At 45.7% G+C, this 14,074-nt stretch overlaps 1 long non-coding RNA gene across 1 annotated transcript in view; it reads right to left on the reverse strand.

The window, feature by feature from the left end:
* Window positions 1-7,590: 7,590 nt before the first annotated feature.
* LOC115481285 overlaps window positions 7,591-14,074 on the reverse strand; it is a 49,050-nt gene continuing 42,566 nt past the window's right edge. The window contains exon 3 of the long non-coding RNA XR_003943945.1: window positions 7,591-7,636. This is a non-coding gene — a long non-coding RNA (uncharacterized LOC115481285). The remainder of the gene's footprint in view (window positions 7,637-14,074) is intronic.

Below are 14,074 nucleotides of genomic sequence, written 5' to 3' on the forward strand. Positions count from 1 at the left end.
GAACCTTCCAGCAGCCTCTTTTCAGCAGAAGCAGCAGTCCTTTCGGGGTGACCGTCGTGCAGTTACCTCGGGAACTAGAGGATGGCAGGGAAATAGAGGGACTCAATGATGGGGCCCTGGTCCATCGCCTTCCTGCTATTGGGGGACACCTGCCCCTTTTTTGGGAGGAGTGGGCCAGGGTCACTCAGACGAATGGGTTTTGGAAGTTATTCAAGACGGCTACAAGCTCAAATTCGCTCGCCACTTACTAGATTTTTTCTTGGAGTCTCCCTGCAAGGCTGCGGTCAAGCGAGCGGCGGTTCTGGAGACCCTATCCGAGCTGCTATGATTGGGAGCGGTCGTCCCAGTGCCGCCCGCCGTGATCGGCCAGGGTTGCTACTTCATCTACTTCATGGTTCCCAAAAAGGCGGAACTTTCCGCCCTGTTCTCGATCTCAAGTCAACAAAGCTCTGCAGGTGAGGTATTTCTGTATGGAAACTTTACGCTCCGTCCTGGCGGCGGTTCAACCAGGGGAGTTCTTGACCGCTCTCGACCTCAAGGAGGTGTATTTGCATATTCCCATTTGGCCGCCTCATCAACGTTTCCTTTGCTTTGGAGTTCTGGGACAGCATTACCAGTTTCAAGCCATGCCCTTCGGTCTAGCAATGGCACCACACACCTTTCCAAGGTTATGGTGGTCGTTGCAGCTTTTTTGAAGGATCGGGGCATTCAAGTGCACCCGTATTTAGACTAGCTCATTCGTGCGCCGTCACACTCAGAGAGTGTTCAGTCTACGAAGGCGGTGCTATGGCTGCTGCGCTCTCTGGGTTGGATAGTCAACCTTCAGAAGTGTCAACTCACTCCGTCGCAGTATTTAGAATGTCTGGGTGTCCTGTTAGACACCTGGGAGGGCAGAGTGTTCCTCCCAGAAGCTCGCAGGCTGCAGGTACAGAGTCAGCTTTCTTCTCTACTTCAGACTTTGGCTCCCAGAGCTTGGGATTATGTGCAGGTTCTGGGATCGATGGCGGCAATGTTGGATGTAGTTCCATGGGCCAGGAGCCACATGCGTTCTCTGCAGTAGTCCCTATACAGCCGTTGGCCACCCCTCTCCGAGAATTATGCATTTCAAATCCTGTGGTCTCCGCAGGTGCTTTCCAATGCGCTGGTGGCTCCTACCACAGAACCTGCAGAAGGGGATGCCCCTTGCGACACCGGAGTGGGTCGTGGTGACCACAGACGCCAGTCTGTCGGGTTGGGGTGCCCACTGTCTCGGCCGGATGGCCCAGGGCATTTGGTCCCCAGTGGAGGCAACACTGCCAATAAATCTTCTGGAGTTACGGGCCATCTGCCTGGCGATGCAAGCCTTCGAGGCTCTTCTTTGGGGGCAGTCAGTTAGGGTGTTATCCGACAATGCGACAGCTGTAGCATATGTCAACAGGCAGGGGGACACCAGGAGTGCCCAGCTGGCAAAGGAGGCCTCCTCCCTTTGTTTTTGGGCGGAGAAGCACCTCTCCCTCCTGTCGGCAGCGCACATTGCGGGAGTCTTGAATGTGAAAGTGGACTTCCTCAGCTGGAACCAGCTGGATCTGGGGGAGTGGGAACTCTCCCAACAAGTGTTCGAACAGGTCATGTCCCAGTGGGGAGTTCCGGTGATCGATCTGATGGCACGTTCCTCGAATGCCAAAGTGCCCCACTTCTTCAACATGGGCAGAGAGCCCCGCTCTGAAGGCATAGACGCGCTTCTACAGCCATGACCAAAGGATCTCCTCTATGTGTTCCCTCCGTGGCTCATGATAGGGTATGTGATTGGGTGAATTGCTCGGCATCCGAGGCCAGTAATTCTGGTAGCTCTGAATTGGCCCATGCGACCCTGATACATGGATCTCATCTGCCTGTTGGCCGACAGTCCGCTGCGACTGACAGAGCACTACAATCTCCTGGTTCAGGGCTCCATAGTCATGGAGAATCCCAACCCCTTTGGACTTACAGCATGGCTATTGAACGGGTGCGCCTCAGACTTAAGGGTTATCCTGACAACGTGATTGCCACAATGTTGCAGGCGCGGAAACGCTCCACATCATCAGTTTACGCACGAATATGGCGCAACTTTGTTTCTTGGCGTTCGTTATCGGGCATTTTGGCGGAGTTGGCTCCACTATTGTCTATCCTAGCTTTTTTGCAAGAAGATCTCGATAAAGCACTTTCCTTGAGCACCCTTAAAGTGCGAGTGGTGGCTCTAACTTGTTTTAGGGGTCACTTGTGCAGTCGCTCCCTAGTGGCTCATCCGGATGTGGTGCAGTTTTTATGGGGAGTCAACCATATTAGGCTCCCGCAGACACTGGTGCTGCCTGAATGAAATCTGAACCTGGTTCTCCAAGCAATGCAACGACCTCCTTTCGAACCCCTGGGTCAGGTATCCCTGAAGGACCTGACTGTGAAGGCGGTGTTTTTGGTGGCTATGGCCTCTGCAAGGAGAGTGTTGGAGCTCCAGGTGTTGTCATGCAGGGATCCCTTCCTCCGTTTCACCGAGGCGGGGGTGTGGACCATTCCTTCCTTCCTGCCTAAAGTGGTAACTTGCTTTAATCTTGATCAGGCTCTGGTTTTTGCCAGCCTTCTGGCGACAGGAGTACCCAAGTGAGTTCCAGACCCTGCATTGTTTGGATGTGAGGCACATTCTTCTCTGCTATTTAGAAGCCACAAACTCCTTCCGTTGTCATCTGTTTGTGCAGTTTGTGCGCCGCAGTAAAGGGGCTATGGCCTCTAAGGCCACGGTGACCCACTGGCTTTGGGAAGTGATCATTTCGGCCTACTTGTCCATGGAGAAGACTCCCCCTCTTTGGGTGTGGGCGCACTTGACTAGGGCTCAAGCTACATCCTTCACAGAGGCTTGTGTGGTGCCATTGGAAGACATTTACAGAGCATGTAAACATAATGCATATGTTTACTAGGCATTACCGGTTGGATGTGGCAGAACGCCAGGATGCAGCCCGCGGGGAATCGGTTTTGACCTCAGGGTACATGGATCCCACTCTACTTGAGGACTGCTTTGGTACATCCCACAAGTCTCTGGATTGATCTGGGGACGCAATGGAAGGTAAAATTACCTGATAATTTTCTTATCATTAGTCCCTACAGATCTATCCAGAGGCCCTCCCTGGGATTTATTGCTATTCTGCTATTATTGTTCTGGTTGTTGGTGTTGTTTTCTTGGTTCTGTTCAGGTTTTTTTTTTTTGTTACATTTGTACCCCACGCTTTCCCACTCATGGCAGGCTCAATGCGGCTTACATGGGGCAATGGAGGGTTAAGTGACTTGCCCAGAGTCACAAGGAAGCTTGCCTGTGCCTGAAGTGGGAATCGAACTCAGTTCCCCAGGACCAGAGTCCACCACCCTAACCACTAGGCCACTCCTCCACTCCTCTGTTTAGTCTGTGGAACAGTTACTTAAAAAAAAAAAAAGAGAGAAAAAGGAGAAACAGAAATTTTCTACATGTCAGCAGTATAGGAAGACTTCTCCTACAGGTGGTTTCCCTACCATGGTGTTTTCCACCCAGGAGAGGCAGGAGAGTGTGTTCTTGGTTACATAAGGGATTCCTTGTACTGCTTTGGTATCGATCATACTGAGATTGAGCTGGCTGCACAGGACCACATATAGCAAATCTCGGAATTCTTTCTCTCTCCACCTGCTAGTTGAGGGACATAACCCACAAGTCTCTGGATTGATCTGTAGGGACTAATGGAAAGAAAATTATCAGGTAAGAACTAATTTTACCATACCCATTCCCATGGAGCTCTCTATTTCACAGCCTGGCTGGGTGACAGAATTGTGTACTGTAGGGGCCACTGTAGGTGTAATGACACTAGCCCTGTACTGCAGGGATGACTTTTAAGATTCGTGGCATTAAATTTGGCCTACCATGAGAGTGCTATGGCCTGTTCCCTTGGGCAATGTCTCCATATGGTCCCTAGGTCTTCAGGAGCTGATACAACTGTAGGGGCAGGCTCTTACAGTCCCCTGAAGAGAAACAGCCATGTTAAGTGTAATACTGACCTCTTGTGAGACTTATGACTCGTGCAGAAAAAAGTTTCAAGGGTAAATTTCAAAGTCTGAAACCCTAGCTAAAATATCCTGGCTTAGGAGCATCGTGTATTCCTGTTATTGTGTGTACATGACAAAACCCATATGATGTACAACAATAACAGGAATACACGATGCTCCTAAGCCAGGATATTTTAGCTAGGGTTTCAGACTTTGAAATTTACCTTTGAAACTTTTTTCTTCATGAGTCATAAGTCTCACAAGGTGTCAGTATTGCACTTTAGCATGGCTCTTTCTCTTCAGGGGGCTGTAAGAGCTGCCCCTGCAGTTGTGTCAGCTCCTGATGACCTAGGGAGGGGGAGACCAAACCCTGAGATCAAACTAGGAACTTTCCACACGGCAGTGCACAACAATTTTCCAAATGAGTGACACTCTAGAACTAGAGGACGTGATATGAAGCTATAAGGAGGTAGAATGAAAAGCAACCTCAGGAAATATTTCTTCACAGAAGGAGTGATGGATGCCTGGAGTGCCTTCTGAGAGAGATGGTAGAGATAAAAACGGTGCTGGAATTCAAAAATATATGGGATATACACGGACAAGAGGATGGAAACCAAACCTAGCACTTCAGCTTAAACAGCTAACCTGTAATGCATGGTAGGTGTAATCCCCCCCCTCAAAAAAAAAAGGTACAGGGACAGTAACCTGCACTGTGTGACAGCTACAACCCCAACACCATAAGCAGGGGGAAAGTAACCTGCAGTTTACGACAGCTACAACCCAACACCACAAGCACATGGAAAGTAATGTGCACTGTGTGACAGCTACAACCCCAACACCACAAGCAGGGGGGAAAGTAACCTGCATTGTGTGACAGCTACAACTCCAAAACCGCAAATACGGTTAAAGTAACCTGTACTGTGTGACAGCTACAACCCCAACACCACAAATACAGGGAAAGTAACCTGCACTGTGTAACAGCTACAACCCCAACACCACAAATACGGGGAAAGTAACCTGCACTGTGTGACAGCTACAACCCCAACACCACAAGCAGGGGGGAAAGTAACCTGCATTGTGTGACAGCTACAACCCCAAAACCACAAATACGGAGAAAGTAACCTGCACTGTGTGACAGCTACAACCCCAACACCACAAGCAGGAAGGAAAGTAACCTGCACTGTGTGACAGCTACAACCCCAAAACCACAAGTAGGGGGAAAGTCATCTGCGCTGTGTGACAGCTACAACCCCAAAACCACAAATAAGGGGAAAGTAACCTGCACTGTGTGACAGCTACAACCAAAACACCACAAATACGGGAAAGTAACCTGCACTGTGTGACAGCTACAACCAAAACACCACAAATACGGGGAAAGTAACCTGCACTGTGTGACAGCTACAACCCCAACACCACTAGCAGGGGGGAAAGTAACCTGCACTGTGTGACAGCTACAACCCCAAAACCACAAGTAGGGGGAAAGTCATCTGTGCTGTGTGACAGCTACAACCCCAAAACCACAAGTAGGGGGAAAGTCATCTGTGCTGTGTGACAGCTACAACCCCAAAACCACAAATAAGGGGAAAGTAACCTGCACTGTGTGATAGCTACAACCCCAACACCACAAATACGGGGAAAGTAACCTGCACTGTGTGACAGCTACAACCCCAACACCACAAATATGGGGAAAGTAACCTGCACTGTGTGACAGCTACAACCCCAACACCACAAGCAGGGGGGAAAGTAACCTGCATTGTGTGACAGCTACAACCCCAACACCACAAGCAGGGGGGAAAGTAACCTGCATTGTGTGACAGCTACAACCCGAACACTACAAGCACGTGGAAAGTAATGTGCACTGTGTGACAGATACAACACCACCACCACAAGCAGGGGGAAAGTAACCTGCACTGTGAGAGAGCTACAACCCCAATGACAAGCGTGGGAAAGTAACCTGCACTGCGTTGCTTCAATATGCTTACGCACTGCCTGCCTCACATTCTTTTTGTAAGGAGGAACCTGTAAGTCTTTGAGGGGGTCCCTAGCTCATGCAAATATTAGCAATATTGAACATCCTTTACTGGGGAAAATGCATTCAGAAACTGCTGCCTCCCTGCATGTGTGTTTGCTCTTGAGTCAAAGTTAAGTTGAACATGTGAGCATTGCATTTTGAAATTCCTGCATGGACTTTCCCATGTGCACTTTTCACCTGGATCTGCACATTCAGCACACAAGCGGTGCCTCCCTCTGAAAATGATCTTCTAATCCCTGGGTACTGCAGGATCCACATTGAGATGCAGTATTGCCTTCCCCATAATTTAATGCTCTGCCTTTACATTTTCTTCTGTCAGTTCATGCTTTGTGCCGTGTTTGGGTTCTCTGATATTGAGGATGGCCCATGTGATCATACTCTGCGCTGTTGTGTGTGTTGTAACCCCAGTATGTGTCTGGTACTGGTTCTCTGTATGTCTGGGGCGTGGTATAATCCACTGTACTCACATTCCCTGCAGTTTAGTAAGAAACTGGGCCTCACTGACTCCATCTAGTGGCAGCTGTCCATAAGAGCAGCTAGAGAAAATTCCCCGGCTGAAAAGGCAGAACTGCTGAGCTGACTGCTTCGGTTTGTGATCACACTTTATTTTATCTAGTAACACAGTGAAGTCAGACTGCATTGAAGCTTAACTGCCAGGCATTTGAGCAGTCCTCAGGGGTATCCACTCTTTGTGTCATCTACAAAAAGACAAACCTTTCCTCCATCCTCTCTGCAATGTCAATGATAAAGTATTTAACAGGATTGTCCCCTGGACTGATGCCTGAGACACTCCAGTAATGCCCCATCTCTCCTCAGAGTGAATTCCATTTCAACCACCCTCTCTCCTTTCCACTCCCCCCCTTCATATGATCCAGGATGTTTTCTGTTCTGTGATAGAAAGGATGTAAATATTTTGTAGCATATCAATAAATCAAAAATACCCTCCCCTGTCAGTGTCCCTGTGCTGTGGATATACTGAGAGATTCAGACTGCCCAGGTCACTCCCAGTCCTCTTCCTAGTTTAGCTTTGCTGGGTATTAACTGGTATATAGCAGCTCTTCCCTGTTTGTAAATATTTGTTGAAAAGATTTCATCAGTAGCCCCTTTTCACCTTATCTCTGTATCATAACAGTGACCAGCTGTTAGAAGGGAAGAAACACCCTTAACTTAGGATCCAGCTGTTGGAAGGGAGGGAACATCCTGATCTGTGGATCCTGAAGAAAGAGGATCATAATCCGTGTCCAACTGTTGGGAGGGAGGGCATGTCCTGCTCTGTGGATGTGTCCAGCTGTTGGAAGGAGGGAATGGTCTGATCTATGGATCTTGTAGAAAGAGAATCCTAATTCGTGGCCAGCTGTAGGGAGGGAGGGAACATTCTGATCTGTGGATCTTGTAGGAAGAGGATCCTAATATGTGTCCAGCTGTTGGGAGGAAGGGAATATCTTGATCTGTGGGTCTTGAAGAAAGAGTATCCTGATCCGTGTCCAAAACTGTTGGGAGGGAGCAAATGTCCTGATTTGGGAATCTTGCAAAAGACAAACCCTTTTATCTGTGATGTTGGACAGAGATCATCTTGATCTGTGGATTCTGTAGAAGGAGAAACGTTAGCAAAGTTTATATGCTTTTTTTTTTTTTTTGACTACGTATACAGTATATGATTCAGGGGACTTTGTTAAAACACATCTGCTTGTATGGAAAAAGTCATTAATAAGAAGTGAGCTGCACATATATTGATTAGTATTGAAAAGTGCGATGAAGAACTTGCAGCCCATCTGCATATCCTCACAGCCTTCCCGGGGTGACTCCCAATTCCTCCCAATCCACCCAGGGCCTCCGCTCCAGGTGCCTAGCGCTTCCACCAGCTACCTTCCAGGTGCTGTGGAGGACTTGCAGGCCATCTGCATATCCTTACAGCCTAGTCTGGGGTGATTCCCATGTCCACCCCAATCCACCCAGGGCCTTTGCTCCGGTGCCGCACGCCAAAACATCTTCTCTAAACTGTTTGTATTTTCTCTCTGCTATTTCTTATGGCTCCAGTACAGTTCCTCTTCTTGGTACTTTCCCTTCTCAATCTCTTTTTCCATCTGAAACCACTGTAAACTGCAGGAACACATTGCCCACCTTCTGCTTTCAACATCTCACCATCTTTTTTCTGCTCTCCCTTCTCAGCTTTCTACCTTCAAATTTTCCTTCCTTTCATTCAGTCATCTCCATTCTGTTTGAGTACATCTCATCTCCGTTGCTGTCATCATGCCTCTCCTACTCTTCTCCATAGTCTTACTCGTTCTCCTGCTCTCGGCTGGGGATGTACATCCTAATCCTGGTCCTCCACATGAGCTCTCATCCAATTCGTGCAGATCACACAGTGATGTCGCCAATCTAATCTCTGTTCCTCTTCTCTCCCCTTCTTCTCTGCCTTTCTCATGTGCTCTGTGGAATGCCCACTGTCTGCAACAAACTTTCCTACATCCATGACCTCTTTATCTCTCATACTCTCTATCTGCTTGCCCTAACTGAGACTTGACTTTGCCCTGAAGACTCTGCTTCAGCTGCAGCCCTGTGTCATGGAGGTTACCCTTTCTCCAATACTTCTCATCCAGTTAGCCGCGGAGGTGATGTCGGGCTACTATTCTCAACCTCTTGTAGATTTCAACCTCTTCTTCCACCTCAGTCTCACTGCTTTTCTTCCTTCGAAGTCCACTACATCTGTCTATTCACTCCTCTACCTCTCCGAATAGCAGTCATTTATTGACTCACTGATAAGGGCCTTTCTTCCTTTCTCACTGACTTTGACTCCTGGCTTTTCTTCTTTCTTGAACCCTCTGACCCTTATGTTTCTCAGTTTCTCGCTTTAACATCCTCTTTCAATCTTCAACTGTGCTCAACTACCCTTACTCACCAGAATGGCCACTGTCTTGATCTTATCTTCTTCTCCAACTGCTCACACTCCAGTTTGTTCCCTTCTCTGGCCATCATCTGATAACTTTCACAGTTAACACCTCCCCACCCCCACCAGGCCCATACAATCTCCACCAATACATTTAGGAATCTTCAGGCTATTGACTCTCCAGTGTTTCAAACCTCTTGTCAAGCACTATGTTATCCAAGTCTGTCAGTGAGGCTGTCGCTTCCTATAATACTATTCTCTCCTTTGCTCTGGATACTCTCACTCCTCCCATTCCCCGTTCTGTAAGGTGTACCAAACTATGTTCCTTGTGCCCGATCTGCCTTTGGCTGGGATCCTGTGCCCATGTTGAATTCATACATTTTAAATTCTTGCTGACCACCTTTGAGTCTGCTCTTTCACTTGCTTAACAGGAGTACAATATCCAGTTGACAAACTCTCTTGGCTCAAACCCTCAACGTCTCTTTGCCACACTTAACTCTCTCCTCAAAGTGCCTTCACCTCCAACTCCCCCTTCACTTTCTCCCCAGACTTTGGCTGAGTACTTTCATGATAAGGTTCACAAGATTAACCTTGAATTCTCAACCAAGTCACCTCCACCTCTCCTTCCCTCAGTCCATTCTCTCAACCCCCCCCCCCCCCCCTTCAATCCCTGCCTTCTGAGAAGAATGGTGAAAATAGTCTTACAGCAGCAGCTGTGAAGGTCAAAAATTTACATCAGGCATGGACGCTGTTCAAAAATTCCATCCTGGAAGCCCAGGCCAAATATATTCCATGTATGAAAAAAGGAGGAAGGAGACCAAACGACAGCAGGCATGGTTTAAAAATGAGGTGAAAGAAGCTATTAGAGCTAAAAGATAATCCTTCAGAAAATGGAAGAAGGATCAGACTGAAAATAATAAGAAACAGCATAAGGAATGGCAAGTCAAATGCAAAGCGCTGATAAGGAAGACAAAGAGGGACTTTGAAAAAAAGATTGTGTTGGAGGCAAAAACAGACTTTTTTTTTAGGTATATTAAAAGCAAGAAGTCAGGAAAAGAATCAGACCGCTAGATGACCGAGGGGTAAAAGGGGCGCTCAAGAATGACACAGCCAAAGCGGAGAGATTAAATGAATTCTTTGCTTCAGTCTTCACTGAGGAAGACTTGGGAGTGATAGTGGTGCCAGAAAAGATATCCAAAGCTGATGAGTCAGAGAAAATGAAAGAAATCTCTATAAACCATGTAATGGGGCAATTTGACAAATTGAAGAGTAGGAAATCGCCTGAACCGGATGGTATTCATCCCAGAATACTGATAGAATTGAAAAATGAACTTGTAGAACTATTGTTAGTAATATGTAATTTATCTTTAAAATCAAGCATGGTACCGGAAGAGTGGAGGGTGGCCAATGTAACACTGATTTTTAAAAAAGGTTCCAGAGGTTATCCGGGAAATTATAGACTGGTGAGCCTGACATCAGTGCTGGGCAAAATGGTACAGACTATTATAAAGAACAAAATTACAGAGCATTCAAAAGCATGGTTTAATGAGACAAATCCAACATGGATTTTTAGTGAAGGGAAATCTTGCCTCACCTTCAATCTATTACATTTCTTTGAAGGGTTGAACAAATATGTGAATAAAGGTGAGCAGGTCAATATTGTGTATCTGAATTTTCAGAAGGCATTTGACAAAGTACCTCATGAAAGACTCCAGAGGACATTAGAGAGTCATGGGATAGGAGGTAGTGTACTATTGTGGATTAAAAACTGGTTAAAAGATAGAAAACAGAGAGTAGGGTTAAATGGTCAGTATTTTCAAAGGAGAAAGGTAGATAGTGGGGTTCCCCAGGGGTCTGTGCTGGGACCGCTGCTTTTTAACATATTTATAAATGATCTAGAGATGGGAGTAACTAGTGAGGTAGTTGGGAGACTGAGCATCCAGATGGCAGATGACGTTTAATGTGAGCAAGTGCAAAGTGATGCCTTTGGGAAAGAGAAACCCGAACTATAGCTACGTAACGCAGGGTTCCACATTAGGAGTCACTGACCAGGAAAGGGATCTAGGTGTCATTGTTGATGATACGTTGAAACCCTCTGCTCAGTGTTTGGCGGCGGCTAAGAAAGCAAATTGAATGATAAGTGTTATTAGGAAAGGAATGGAAAACAGAAATGAGGATGTTATAATGCCTTTGTTTCGCTCCATGGTGCGACTGCACCTTGAATATTGTGTGCAGTTCTGGTCACTGCATCTCAAAAAAGATATAGTGGAATTAGAAAAGATACAGAGAAGGGCGACAAAAATGATAAAGGGGATGGGACAACTTCCCTATGAGGAAAGGCTAAAGCAGCTAGGGCTCTTCAGCGTGGAGAAGAGATGGCTGAGGGGAGATATGATAGAGGTATATAAAATAATGAGTGAACTAGAATGGGTAGATGTGAATCGATTGTTTACTCTTTCCAAAAATATTAGGACTAGGGGGCATGCAATAAAGCTACAAAATAGTAAATTTAAAACAAATCTGAGAAAATATTTCTTCACTCAATGTGTAATTAAACTCTGGAATGTTTTTGCCAGAGAATGTAGTAAAAGCACTTAGCTTAGCGGGGTTTAAACAAGGTTTGGCTAGCTTTCTAAAAGAAAAGTCCATAAGCCATTATTAAAATGGACTTGGGCAAAATCCACTGTGTATTTCTAGGATAAGCAGCATAAAATGTATTGTACTTTTTGCCAGGTGCTTGTGACTTGGATTGGCCATTGTTGGAAACAGGTTGCTGGTCTTGATGGAGCTTCGGTCTGTTCCAGTATGGCAATACTTATGTGTTTATCTACTTTTCTGAAATCACAGAAGAGGAAACTGCACATTTCTTTCCTTCTCCAAACTGACTACCTCTCCTCTGATCCTATTCCCACTCATCTACGTAGCACTCTCTCTCCTACTGTCATCTTTTCTGTCTGTCAATTCCTCAATCTTTCACTTTCCACTGAGACTGTTTCTGATGCGTTCAAACATGCCGTAGTTACACCACTTCTCAAAAAAATCTTCATTGGATCCAACCTGTCCTTACAACTATTGCCCCATCTTCCTTCTCTCTTTCTTGTGCAAGATACTGGCACACGCTGTTCACTGCCATTATCTTGACTTTCTTTCATTGCAAGGTATCCTTTATCCACTTCTGTCTGGCTTTCGCCCTTTATATTCAGCTGAAACAGCCCTTGCTAAACTCTCCAATGACTTGTTCCTAGCCAGACCCAAAGGTCTCTATTCTGTCCTCATCCTTCTCGATCTGTCTGCTGCTTTTGACACTGTTGATCACTGCCTTCTCCTTGATATGTCGTCCTCACTTGGATTTCAGGGTTCTGTTCTTTCCTGGTTTTCTAATTATCTCTCCCATCGCACTTTTAGGGTATACTCTGGCAGATCCTCCTCCACTTCTATCCCACTATCAGTTGATGTACCTTAGGGTTTTTTCTTGGGACCTCTTCTTTTCTCCATCTATACTTCTTCCCTTGATACTCTGATTTCCTCCCATAGATTTCAGTATCACCTTTATGCTGATGACTCCCAGATCTACCTCTCCACACCAGAAATTTCAGCAGGAATCCAGGCCCAAGTATTAGCCTGCCTGTCTGACATTGCTGCCTGGATGTCTCACCGCCATGTGAAAGTAAACATGACCAAGACTGAGCTTCTTATGTTTTCACCTAAACCCACCTGTCTCTGTGGATAACACTCTCATCCTCCCTGTCTCATCAGCTTGTAACCTTGAGGTTATCTTTGACTCTTCTATCTTTTTCTTTGCACATATCCAACAGTCTTCTAAAACCTGTTGTTTCTTTCTCTATAATATCACCAAAATTAATCCATTCCTTTCTGAGTACACAACCAAAACCCACACTTTCATCACCTCTTGCTTAGACTATTGCAACTTGCTTCTCACAGGTCTCCCACTAAGCCATCTCTCTCCCCTTCAATCTGTTCAAAATTCTGCTGCATGACTTATATTCTGTCATTGTTGCTATGCTCATATTAGCTCTCTTCTCAAGTCACTTCATTAGCTCCCTATCCGTTTCCGTATACAGTTCAAACTCCTCTTTTGACTTATAAGTGCATTCACTCTGCAGCTCCTCAGTACCTCTCCACTCTTATCTCTTCCTACACTCCTCCCTGGGAACTCCGTTCATTTGGTAAATCTCTCTTCTCCTCCACTGCCAACTCCCGAATCTGTTCCTTTTGTCTTGCTGCACCATATGCCTGGAATAGACTTACTGAGCCAGTACATCAAGCACCATCTCTGGCCGTCTTCAAATCTAGGTTAAAAGCCCACCTTTTTGAGGCTGTTTTTAACTTCTAACCCCTATTCTCTTATACAGTACCCATGTATGCTTTATCATTTCCACCTTAGTAATTCCTTTATCCCTTATTTGCCCTGTTTGTCCATCCCGATTAGATTGTAAGCTCTGTCGAGAAGGGACTGTCTCTTCATGTTCAAGTATATATCGCTGCGTATGTCTAGTAGCACTATAGAAATGATAAGTAGTAGTATTAGTAGTAGTAATAGTAGTAGTAGTAAAAGTACTTTTGTGGTCACCTTCAGGTTCTGGATTTGTGCTTTATTTGTAAACTTTCTCACTGGTGAATGGATACATTTTGTCTATGTTAATATATAGCCAAAATGTGTACTTTTAAATTAAGGTGGTGCTGATGGTATTCCAGGGGTGGGGCCAAAAGTTACATAGAAAAATAGAAACATACCATACCATCAAGGGTCTTATATTCCAGATATTTCACAGGTCTCTATGAGGATTACAAAAGAATTAGACCTCAACGATTGAGGGAGTTAAAAAATAGACTTAAATACCATTATAAGTATCAAACATCAATCAGAAAATAGATAACATCTTAAGAGATTTCCTGAACAACAAGTAGGAAAACAATTCTCTAAGTTACCTGGGAAAGCTGTTCCACAGCCTAGCACCATTTAAAGAGTAAGATAGCTCAACCTGCTTCTTAGATTTTACTCCTTCCAAGGACGAAAAATTGAGTTTCATCTTGTGAATCATTTGAGTAGATAGCAGGTTGCCAGGAAACCTTCAAATCTGAATGAGCCCAGCGGAATTAGACTCATAGAATAAATT

The sequence above is a fragment of the Microcaecilia unicolor genome, chromosome 1 (assembly GCF_901765095.1).
Source record: "Microcaecilia unicolor chromosome 1, aMicUni1.1, whole genome shotgun sequence".
Taxonomy (NCBI): Eukaryota; Metazoa; Chordata; class Amphibia; order Gymnophiona; family Siphonopidae; genus Microcaecilia; species Microcaecilia unicolor.